This window comes from Lygodium microphyllum, chromosome 26, assembly GCF_053477565.2.
Source record: "Lygodium microphyllum isolate KBCC chromosome 26, Lygodium_microphyllum_v1.1.10, whole genome shotgun sequence".
NCBI lineage: Eukaryota > Viridiplantae > Streptophyta > Polypodiopsida > Schizaeales > Lygodiaceae > Lygodium > Lygodium microphyllum.
The window spans coordinates 97,420,781-97,434,429 of NC_141160.1; positions in this window are offsets into that span (position 1 = coordinate 97,420,781).

A 13,649-nucleotide genomic window follows, 5' to 3' on the forward strand; every position below is an offset into this window, starting at 1 on the left:
GGGGGGGATGCTTGCGTGTGTGTGTGTGATACTATACATCTACTGAGAAGTCAAAATGACCTATGAGAAAAATTGGCCATTACAATTAATCAATGTAAGTCTCTTAATGGATAAAACAAATAAACTGCAAAATAGTGGAACAATATGTGTACAAGAGCTCTGCACTCCCCTCTTATTTTAAATATCTAGCATAGATTCCTAGGAGGGGATCTCGATGCACATCTATGATGGCATCTTCAATCCAAGTGAGACACTCCCAAGGGAAACATTATCTTACCTCGACATTAGTGGTTTGGCTTCACACGTGTGTGTAGATAGTGTGTGTGTGCTTTCTTTTTACATGCCTCAAGGGTGTACCTTTGTGTGTGTGTATTCTTTTTAGGTGCCTTTAGGGTGTATAGAGCGAAGCGATGCAAATTAAAGTTGTGTTATGATCCAATTTGGAAAGCTATAGGCACGAAAAATAACCTATGTCAAGATGCCATTAGCACCATAAAGAAAACCATCTACCAAGGCCATTAAAGTTCATAATATATTGTGACTCAAAAGTAACTTGATGATTCGGTTTTTTGAACACCTCTATGGTGACTTTGCCACCTTGATAGATTGCACATTTGCTCCAAAAAGTAATTGTCCTTGAGCTTTTTGAACTCCTTTATGATGACTTCGCTGCCTTGATATTTTGCCCATTTGTTTGTCTTCCTAGTTACCTTCATATTTGCAATTCTAGTTGTTTGGGCTTTGAGTGGTGTTGGTGTAAGTTTATATCCATAGTTTGGTTTCTTTGAAACATTTTGATTCCTTTGATACTTCAGTTTAATCTTTCTATTTTCAAACTCCCAAGTTGCTTGATTCTTTTATTACTTCATGACTTTCCATTTACTTGTATCCACTTGTAACCCTTTTTAACATTGGCCTTGGTTTGGTCTCTAGCATGCATGTCTCAAAACATCTATGGTGCTCTTTGTAAGTTGGTTTCTCTTGTGTTTCTTCATGCCATCCCTCAAGGAGGTTTTCTAAATGTGCATAGATAATCTTCTTTTGCAATAGAAGCTTGTAGTATCTTATTGATCTAGTTTATTGAAAATATGGTGTTTGTAGTATCTTATTGGTCTAGTTTATTGTTTTGATTTTCTTTTGTACTTTGGTTGTTTGCTATTTCATTTTTGAATTGGTTGTAGTTACTTTTGTTGTAGCTTTTCCTCTACTTACGCAAAGAGCATAAGCACTTTGGCATTTGAGTCTTCTAAAGTCACTCTCTACTTTAAAGTCACAAAATTGTTGATGCAAATATTTCTTCCATGGGCTTGTCTCTTGATTTGGCTTGGGCATGGGTGGTAAGATTGTTGCGAAGTACATGTGTGCACTTTTTCTTTTAGGGTAAGAGCTCAAGTCTAACCCTCATGCTCAAGTGTTGTGCTTGCATCTTAGGGGGAGGTGACGAGGGAGATTAAACATCACTCAACTTGAGTGCAAACAAATCTTTAGGTATATATATGATTAGAGAGAGAGAGAGAGAGAGAGAGAGAGAGAGAGAGAGAGAGAGAGAGAGAGAGAGAGAGAGAGAGAGAGAGAGAGAGAGAGAATGCTATGTTCTATGACGAAAGATGCTAACTATAAGATGGAATGGCAATAAAAGATGCATAGAGGTGCTCGACACATCTTCCAACCATGGCAAACTTGAATTGCATTATTTGTTCCTGTCAAGTGTAATGAGTTTGTTTGCTTCTCTTGTTGCACTTGCTAATTGCACAACTCTGTGTGTGTGTGTGTGGATACTCATAATACTAGATTTTGAATATGATCAATGAACTTATGGTCTCAACTTTGTGTGATGCCACCTATAAGGTAAAGTTGGTGAAAGCAACTTGTCACCTTGTGGGTGCTTATCCATCAGTGTGATTTTAACCCATTTCTCCATTTGCTTACTATACTTGTAAGACTCACCAAGTCTCTAATATTGTCTTAGTGTGATTAGCACACAAACTTGCACTTATTACATGATTTGCATATTATTATAGCGAGTCTTGGTTAACATTCCCAACCTTTCAACCTACTATATTAATGCTCCCCATGCTTTCCTAAGTTACATTCATGCACATATACGATTGCACTTAACTACTCGAGTGATGCCATGTTTTATGTTTTGACTAAGAACACCTTATCTTACTAGGTGTGACAATCACTCACATTTACACTTTAATTGAGTGACACTTCTCTCACTTTAAGAACAATTGTCGTCCTTGATAGTTAGGTTCTCTATGGTGGATTGTGTTGGCAATATTTTCATAGTATCTTAATAACTAGGCATCCTCTTAATATCATGTGTCCCAATCTATGCTTCTAAAAATATATGATTGCTGATTCATATGGTTGAATAGGGGAGTGTACAATATATTGAGGCTTCATGAGATTATTGTCAATATTGAACTATTTTTTTAGTCCATGAATATTGAATGTACTTTGTGAGTTTCAATTAACTTCAACTTGTAAGCCCTTGAAATCTATATTTCTTTTTACAGGTAATGGATCATAACACCTAGTGGACAACTTTGGGTATTTTTTCTCTTTGTTGCTTAAATTTTTTTGAAGCTTTTAGATAAACTTTCTTTGCTTCTTGAAAGGAGATTTACTACCATAATGCTAACCCCATATAATAAATTGATTGGAAATATTGGTCTTCCCTTTCGAGTTAATAGTGTTTGCTATGAAATTACTAGTGCTTAGATTAAGATTACTAGTGTTTGTCTCTACATCTCACTAATTTGTGTGTACTACATGGATAACTAGAGGAGTTGCTAAAGTGATTTTGTGGTAATCTAAAATTTTGTTAGATTGATATGTGGTAAACTTCTATGCATTTTTATTTTTAGCAATTGCAATCCCTCATCAAAGAGACCACATACTCATAGTTAGTTGGTTCTTAAATCAAAGTATAGTTTATGAAGTTGTTTGAACTACTACCCTCAATTATTATATTTGTTATTTGGCCATCTATGAATCTTATGAATACCATAAGGCCTTTGGGAAATAACACATTTAGTAAACTATTATTCATATTTGTAATCATTAAGACCCAAAACTCGAATAGAGTGTGCCTCATTTACTTTTTCTTTTTCTTCGCACTTTCTTTTATCTACCTCTTCTTTGATTAACGATCCTTTGTATGAGCTGGTTTTTATATGTTAAAGACAATTTGTCTCCTTTTAAAGGGTTTATTGACATCCTCTTTATTGAAGAAATGTCATAGAGAAAACATTGTTATTTTCTAGAATACAAAGTTGCCCCAATATCTTGTGTCTATTTGATGGCCAACTTTATTTGAGGAGTACAAAAGCATGCTATTTGGAAGAGGTGATAAAGCTTGAGCTCATTCAAATAATATTTGAGTACTTGATTGGAAACATGTGGCCTTTGATGCAAAGTGTGTGGAGAGAGAGAGAGAGAGAGAGAGAGAGAGAGAGAGAGAGAGAGAGAGAGAGAGAGAGAGAGAGAGAGAGAGAGAGAGAGAGAGAGAGAGAGAGAGAGAGAGAGAGAGAGAGAGAGAAGACCAAAATAATAAGCACAATTCATCTCCGGTATGCCTTATCAAGGATAACCAAGATGAACTAATTTTGCCCATAATGGCCACCATTGCGGCTTCTAGCTTAACAACCTCTACCTCTACCTGTATGAGAGTAGAGCACATGTTCTAAATTGTTCTTGATTTTGTCTTTGGTATTTGTACCAAACAACTTCACTAGATTTTTCCATGCTTTTGTAGGATTTTTTACATCCTATATATGCCCAATTATGTTGTTTGAAACATAGATGATATAAAGCCAATATATGACTTTTTGAGCACCTTGGTTCCAACTTCTCCTACTTGAAACCCTTAGCAACCAAATTGACCTTATATATAAGCTTAGGGCAACTGGGGGTACTCTGCAACTTGTATACTCATTTGCATGGCGATGCATGTTTCCCATTGGGCAAAGGAACCAAATCCCATGTATGATTTTTTTGCAACAACGAATCATACTTAGAGTGCATAGCCCTCTCCAAAAGTGACTATCACCTCTATGCATAGCCTCCTCATAAGTGAGTGGCTCACCATAATTTGTCACTATGGTATAATACATAGAGGGTTCAAAATGATCAAGAAGACGAGAGGCTCTAGAGGAGCATCTCAAGACTGGTTGTGGGGCATATACTACCTATCCTCTTTGTCCAACATCATGATCTTGCGTAATAGGTGGATCTTGGGCCATTGCACCATCAATAATTGCAGTAGAGTGTCTAACCTAGGTAAGTTGTATTGTAATAGGAGGCTCCTCTTGAAAGATCACCTTGTGTATTTGAACTACTTGCTTTGATTTCATATTTATCTTTTCCTCAATGAATATGACATCATGGCTGCAAATAACCTTTTGAGTCTAATCATATGAAAACATGTTTTTTATGAAATAGTCTTTTATATGAAAGATTAGTGAAAATGCAATAATTAAGATATTATATATGCTTTATAAGGTTGCATTAAATGTATAAAATATATTTAAATAATGTGACTACATAAATGCAACTTAGATGATCATCTAGTGTTTGTTGGACCATCTCAAATATTGTAGGGTACTTATATTGAGGTTGGATACCTTTATCGAGGTAGGGTACCTATCTTGATGTTGGGTACTTTTATGAAGGTGGGGTATTTCTATGATATGTAAGATTCATGGGCTAGCTCGACCAAGACCTCAATTGAAATATGGTACCTCTATCAAGAGACATGTCATCTATCAAGTCAAGCCCCCTTTTGATTGTCTCTTTGACAATGTGCAATTATCGTGTAGGTGAAATCCGTGTGTATGCAAGTCCATATGCTTGTTGACTTGGACATAACATCATTTGCAAATCTTGATTGAAGAAGAGATGTACGATATGGGGATGATATGTGACTATTGTTTGATGGATGCTTAGGCTTTCAATCAAATGATGAGGTTTTGAGGTCAATTGATTATAAACACCCATGTTCTTAGCCAAACAATACATAAAGCTTGTCACCTTGACCGCACTCTGATATGATGTGTGTGGAGTTCCCTTCGTATTCTTGAGGGTCTTTTGAGTAGTTGATTGAAACCTCTAAAACCACAAGAAATACTATCTACTACCCTTCTAGGGACAGTGGGCTTACTTGCTCATAGGGGTTCTAGTTATACTTCACAAAGAAAATGCCAAATGGATCATCCTAACAACAATATAACCCATCCAAGATAGTCAATTGGAAACAAATAAAACACGAGTAAAGAAAACAAAACTTATCAAAGACTGTGGGTGCACGCATGTATGCACGCGCACACACACACACACACACATTCATGTGCGTGTGTATGTATGTATGTATGCATGTCATGGTAAATGAATTTTCTCATCTCCTCTCTCTCTCTCTCTCCATATATATATATATGGAGAGAGAGAGAGAGAGAGAGAGAGAGAGAGAGAGAGAGAGAGAGAGAGAGAGAGAGAGAGAGAGAGAGAGAGAGAGAGAGAGAGAGAGAGAGAGAGAGAGAGAGAGAGAGAGAGAGAGAGAGAGAGAGAGAGAGAGAGAGAGAGAGAGAGAGAGAGAGAGAGAGAGAGAGATGTATAAATGTACATAGACACGCTTCAACAATTATAGTACACAACACTCGTAAGCATGATTACTCTTTATTGGCACATTTTCAACCCATAGATCTCAGGTCACACATAGCTTGTTTACTTGGATTTTTTACCAAATGTACATTCACCTTAGAGAGAGAGAGAGAGAGAGAGAGAGAGAGAGAGAGAGAGAGAGAGAGAGAGAGAGAGAGAGAGAGAGAGAGAGAGAGAGAGAGAGAGAGAGAGAGAGAGAGAGAGAGAGAGAGAGAGAGAGAGAGAGAGAGAGAGAGAGAGAGAGATGTATAAATGTACATAGACACGCTTCAACAATTATAGTACACAACACTCGTAAGCATGATTACTCTTTATTGGCACATTTTCAACCCATAGATCTCAGGTCACACATAGCTTGTTTACTTGGATTTTTTTACCAAATGTACATTCACCTTTAGATAAGATTATGATACCACAAAATAAGGAGGAATATATGGCCTTCAATGGGGTAAGCATTGTGTTAATACTCATGCTCCTCGAATATAGGCTCTAATTTGGAGCTACTTGCATGATTGTGCCCATAAGAAAGTTTACATGTAGAGTACTCTTCTCATTATTATCCTATTTTAGATGTACATGTCGATGGTGAATAGTGTAGATCTTATTGTCAGTACAAAGACAATCTGACTCTTAATCCTCTGTACTAGTATAGTCTGCCTTGTACATATTGGAAATATAACATATCCATGATAATGGTAATGGTATGTACTTTACTTTTTCTATGGGCGCCATATATCAATGACTCTTTAAGAGGGCTAAAAATTGCTCATACCCTTCATAAAGTTTAAGTAGGAAATTTAAGCTGCATGATAATGGTATGCAATGTGCTCTTACCACGGGCCGTGTACATCAATGACTCTTTAAAATGGCTTAAAATTGGTCATATCCTTCATAATGTCCAAGTAGGAGATCTAATTGTGATATGCATAATTCCTTGTTTTCATACTAACTTCATAGTCATAGAAAATTAGTAATCATGGCTAGTCAACAAAGGACTAAAAGAAAATGATTCCCTAGCTAATGGTCATTATGGTACTTGATCAAAATGAACCCAAAAGTAATGCCACAGAAGAAGGATCCCTTGAATTGAGTATAGGATATTTTTTTCAAGGGTTATGATTATGAGTATAATTGATTGGTATAAATCTTATAACTATGGTGCACACACACACCCAAGCACACGCATGCACGCACGTAAACATTTTTACTATTTGATATTTTCTTTGATATGGTAACCCTGTATTACATTATTGCATTTGATGTCTTCCAAGCATTGCAATAAAAGTTGATGAATTTCATAGCTGGCATAAATATTTACATATGGACCTAGGACAAAAAAAACCACATTGCTAAGATGCTTTTTGTTGACTCTGAGAATATATGGGTCAGTGTAGATACACATAAAGAGTTTACTTGACCCCTTGATATTCCATAATTAGGGTGTACACTGACACATGCAACTACTTCATGATATTACTTTTTACATTAGCCACTACATGCACACACACATACACACTCAAATGCATGATTACTGCATATTTTGACATACACCTAACATTTGAGGGATGAGTATGAATATTCCCTATTGTATTTCTTTTCAATTGATGGTGAGTTTTTGTAGTTTATGAGAATATTTGTTAAGGTTGCATAGATGTCTAGGTATATAAGGATCTACTTTGGCTTCTTTGAGAGGGCGGTTTTGGAAATTAAAGCATAACTATATTGGTGGTATTAAAAGTGTCCTAAGAGTTTTGTAGTGAACTTTTCTTGATGAGGTGACACAAAGGTATTTTGAAGGGTGCACATGCATACATTTAGCATGAGTTAGAGCTCAAAAGAAAAATTAGAAATATAATGTTAACTAACCCATTTATATATCTATTAATGACTTTTTCAAGTTGTCTTTTTGAATCTAACCCATTTGTATATTTTTAAATTAGTTCTTATTTGTGTAGATAGATGCCTAGTTAAGTTCCTATTAGAGCTAACTAAATATTTCAGGCTTTTTATTCAGGCATATAACAAGGTTATCACAATGGTATGCTTGAAATCTTGATTCTTTAGTATTTTATGTTTGATAGCAATGTTAACATAGTCCTTAGGATTTGGTTTTCTCTAGTGTCTTTGTAAGTGTGATCGAGATGACGATTGGGTCTTAAGATGACACTTGTAATGCAAATTAGGTGGTAAGGTTCTTACTTTCATCTTTTACATGGATGTAGGTAATAGCTAGACCCTTCAACCACTCAGGCCTGGAAAAGACTACTCCTAGGGACTACCATTGACAAAAAATAATAATTTTATATGGTTATATGATAATTTATTCTTTAAAATTATACCCAAAAGGGTTTCTTTGAGATTGCACTCTTAATAAAATTTTAGTATGTTTATTACATATACTTATATTTAAGTAGTATTGAGATAATTTGGATTTATTTTCATTCATAAATGCTCTTCACTAGTATAACTTTGTAAGCCTAAAGACACACGCTTGGTTAGTACTTTATGTGTTTATAATTCTTGATCACATGGTCCTTTGAAGTATCCATCACTAATTTTTCTCCTTCACTTAGTAATGATGACACTATGTAATTTATAACTTCTCAAAGCCACACGGGCTTGTGCTTTTTTGATCACTCCATATACAAGTTAACTTACACTTGCTATCTATTAAAATTGTAGCACAATATATCACACACACACACACACACACACACACACACACACACACACACACACACACACACTTATACATAGATACACAAGATGTGGAAACTCCAACCATCACAATGTGTGACCAACCTTCTCTCATTCAAATGCCATTGAAAGAGTAAAGAATGAAGTGATAATGATGGGTGCCCACCACTTGTAGTGTATAGCTATGTGCATGTACTGTTAGTGTAACTAATACATGGGTGGCTAGACATAGGTGCCTTTACCCTCAATAATCTCCAACTTAAAGGCGAATGTGCCCCTAGAGAATGAGAAAAAAGTAACAAAGTACAAATGTATATAAAGTACAACATGATGATGAAAAATGTCATCTCATCCAACATCCATCAACTTCCTAAGGAAAGCAAAATGCTTTGTTGAGAGACTTTTGGTGAGTAGATTTGTAGGATTTTGGTCAATTGAGATCTTAACAAACTCAATGGAATTGTCCTCAACGACCTATGGGATAAAGTAGTGATGTACCTCAATGTGCTTTGCCTTTGCATGGAAGATCAAATTCTTGGCCAATTAAATAGCATTCATAGAATCCAAATGCAGTATAGGAGCCACATCAGTAATAGTAAAGTTTGCTACTAGACAGTCTTAACCAGAGAGTCTCCTTGCAAGCCTTAATGGCTGCAACATAATTGGCCTTGGTAGTAGAGAGGATTGTGCATTTTTGCACCCTGGACATCCAAGAAACAACATCTCCAGCAAAGGTGAAAATATAGCTAGAGGTGAACTTCCTACTATCTGCATGTCTTGCATAATAAGAGTTAGTGTACCCCATAACTCCTATATCTTGGCCATCACAAGATATACACATATCTACATTGTGGCTTTCAGATATCTCATGATGCCCTTCATATCATTCCAATGCTGTTTGCTAGGTGTAGTCATATAGTGTGCCACAACTTTCACTACAAATGCTATGTTAGGATGAGTGGCTATCATGGCATACATCAAATTTTTCCACTATGGATACATAAAGGATCTTATCCATCTTGGCCTTCTCCACTCAACATAGATTACGGACAATCAACTTGACTAACCTTCAGATGAGAAGGAAGAGGATAATCAATAGGCTTACCATCTTGCATATGAAACCACTCAAGGACTTTCTGTATATACTCCTTTTGTGACAGATAAAAGAGCCCCTTAGAACAATCGCGTGTGATGTGCATCCCAAGAATATGTGAGGCTTATCCCATGTCCTCCATCTCAAAGCTCTCCTAGAGTTGAGTTTTCAAGGCATCTAGCTCATCATGAGCTCTCTTAGCAATAAGTATATCATCCACATAGAGTACCAAAATCATAAGGCTACCATCACGAACCATCTTTGTGTATCGACATGGATCCACAACACTATGGCTATATCCCTATAAATGCATAAAAGTATCAAACTTATGGTACCATTCCCTAGGTGCTTGCTTAAGGCCATAAAGGCTCTTTCTCAGCTTGGACACTAGGTGTTCCCTACCTTTTTCCTCAAAGCCCTTAGGTTGTTGTATATGAATCTTATCATGCAAGTCTCCATATAGAAAAACAATCTCGCCATTCATATGATAAAGGTTCAGGTTTAGTTGAGAAACCAATGCTAGTACCAAGCATAGGGTTACCATTTTGACCACATGATAAAAGAATTTATCAAAGTCAAATACCATATTCCTACTTAAAACCCTTAACTACCAATCTGGCCTTATAAGTAGGCTTGGGCATCCAAGGAGCCTTTTCAACTTGTATACCTACTTGCATGGCAATGCCTTCTTGCCACTAGGAAAAGGAACGAAATCCCACGTATGGTTTTGTCTTTAAGGAGCCAAAATCCGACTTCATAGCCCTATCCCATGAGTGACTATAATCTTTGTGCATGGCCTCATCATAAGAGAGATGCTTACCTACATCTTTCACCATAACATAATACATGGAGGGTGGTGTAAAGCACTCAGGTTGACATCTAGCTCTAGTAGAACGTCTCAAAATAGGCTGATTCTGCACAACATGTGGATCTTGGGCCACTGGAGCATCAACTGATGTAGGCTATACAAGAGTAGGAGGCTCCTCTCGAAAGATCACTAGGAGTACCTCAACTACCTGTTCATGCTGCTTATGCATCTTTTCCTCATGAAAAACTATACCATGGCTGTGGATAGCCATGGCGAGCTTGCGGATCCCATAGGTGACAACCCATCTCAACTGCATCCCCATAACCAAGAAAGATGCATTTCACAGACTTAGGATTCGGCTTATTGTGCTTGTCCTTAAAAACTTGGCAAAATGCCTCACAACCAAAGATACACAAATGAGCATATGATGGAGGTTTCCTAGTCCACATCTCCCATGCATCCTGGGAATCAATACTAGTGTAAAGGGATATGTTAATAAAGCATATGATAGTAGTAACTACCTTAGCCTAAAAGTATTGCAGTAAGCCTACTTGGCTAAGAGAGTGTGGACTCTCTCTCCTGAATCATCATGTTCAAGCATTTGGTAATACCATTTTGGGGAGGATTCTAAGGAGTAGTCAACTAATTCTTAATACCCCACTATCGCAAAACTAAGCTCAATAGCTTTTGAGACATACTCACTCCCATTATGTGACCTTAAGTATTTCAGTCTATACCTAGATTGGTTCTCAAGAGAAAGCCAACGCTGCAAGGTAGATAAGACATTTGATTTTTGCTTAATAGGGTACGTTTAGACCTTATGTGAGTAATCAGCAATGAAGATGACAAAGTACTTCACACCACCTAGCGATTGATAGGGCATGGGATCACATATGTCTGAGTGAACAAGAGCCAAAGGCTCGTTTATGCACTTCATACTAGACTTCTTATGCATACTACAAATCTACTTACCATGTAAACAATGATCACAAGACTCAAAAAGTTTAGGGGCAAAAGATATTGCATTCTGGTAAGCATTTTCATTTCTTTCAAAGAAATGTGCTCGCAGTGATGATGCCAAAGAGATACATGTGGAACTGTAGCCATTGTACCAAAACATAGTCAATTGGCCTAGATATAAGCAAGGGATAGAGGGTACTAGACCTAGCACCACATGCAAGAACAAGATTCCCACGAGTAATCTTCCATGAGGAATCACCAAAAGATACAAAATAATTCACATCTTCTAAGGTGCCAGTAGAGATAAGGCTCTTCGTGAGAGCCAGTACATGATGTACATCATGAAGAGTGAACATGCTACTTGAATCACTACAATTGGACATCACCAATATCAACTATCTCCCATGCCAGGTCATTACCCAAATGGACATATCCAATCATACTATGATAGGAGTGAAACCACTCTCTATGAGGGGTCACATGAAAGAAAGCCCCTAAATATATCAACAAATACTAAGTATAGCCTAACAAAGCATCAGTTATCTATGACGCATCCAAGGAAGAGGCTGTAAATATGAGATCATCATACACATTAAGTTGCTAAACTATCTCCAATGCTAGGTGATTACCCAAACAAACACATCTAGTTATACTATGATAGGAGTGAAACCACTCTCTATGAGGGGTCACATGAAAGGAAGCCCTTGAATATATGAACCAATACTGAGTATATCCTAACAAAGCATCAGTTATCTGTGAAGCATCTAAGAAAGAGGATGATAAAATGAGATCATTAGACACATCAAGCTACACCACATTACTCTTCTCAATCTTGATGCTAGACTTGCCAGGTACAATGTTGTGATCATCATTTTTTTCTTGTACTTTACCATTTTTCTTTTCCTTGTACTTGTCTTTGTGCATCTTATGGCATTGTGGTTGAATATGACCTACTTTTCCACAATAATGACAAGTAAGACTAGACTTATGACCACATGAATTATTGCGAGACAGTCCACACGTCCTAAACTAAGACCTTTGAGAGTCTCTACCATGGCTATTTCCATCTTCTTGGCCTCTCATAGTCAATGCATGTGATGTATAGGAAGCATCTACATTCTTTTTGTTCACCTCTTTTGTCAAGAGGGTACTCTCAACATCCTACAACTTAAGCCCATCCATTGAGCTATTAGCACATAGAGCCATACAGAAAGTGTCCAATGGCTCAGGTAGAGTGCCAAGCAAAAATAAAGGATGCAAAGGATCCTTGAACTTAATCTCCTTGGAAGCTAGATGGTTAATGATGGAGCAAAACTCATTCAAATTTGCATATATAAAAATCCCTTCCTTCATGCGAAGGTCCATAAAATGTTTCAACCAATACATTTGAGATGTAGGACTCTGCTTGTCATAAAGATTCTTAATCTGTGTTGAAAGGTCATATGTGGTCCTATTGTTAGTTACAACATTGTAGTGAACTTTCTTAGAGAGTGATAAAATGATTGTGGACTTGCATACCTCATCTAGTGTTTTGATCCCAATGTTTTTAGGTTTGGCACCCTCATTTTTCAATGGTCTAACTTGCAATTTCTACATTAAAACTTGCCATATCTATGTCTTTCAATAGCTATAGTTGGCCCCATCTATTTTTTCAATATTGAAGATATTACTATCATGAGAACCACTGGCCATAATGAGACCAAGCAAGTGCACAAAAGGGAAAAACATGATGTTGTAATTTCCTACAAATCAGCCCCAAAACAACTACCAAATCAAGTAGGAGACAAGAGATACTGCCAAAATAATGAGATGTTCTCACAAACTGCAAGCAAAATATTGTCAAGAGGGGGTGGTTGCTCTCATAAACAGTGTAGTAAATTGCAATTACAACATATTGAAAATAGAATATATCAATAAGACATCCAAGCCAAGTAGTATAAGCTATCTTTGATAAAATACAAATTGCAAGTGCTAGGAAAGAGCTACAAGTAGTAATGAGTGAATATGCAACCAACATCGAGAATTGTCAAAGGTCAATGTGTTAGATTGAGATACATCCCATAAGCATAATTTTCATGCATATAATAGGTGTCATAGATAATGGAAGAGACTTGCCAAAGGCACAATTGTTTGAGAAATGACAATATAAGCTCAATACCTAGACATGTAAGATGAATACATCATTAATAATAGTGTGACAGAGATACGTGTTGGCCCAAAACAAAAGCTAGATTAGCCCACTATAGGCATCAACTGCATACATATAGCATGAAGAGATTATGCACATATTACACTAAATTCAACTATCACACCATAACATCAACTGCATAAACCAAATGCTCTGTAGTATATCTAAGTGTCAAATGTGGCTCGATATATAAAGGCGAACAACTTCCATTCGAATAAAAGTCGAGTGCCAAATGAGCA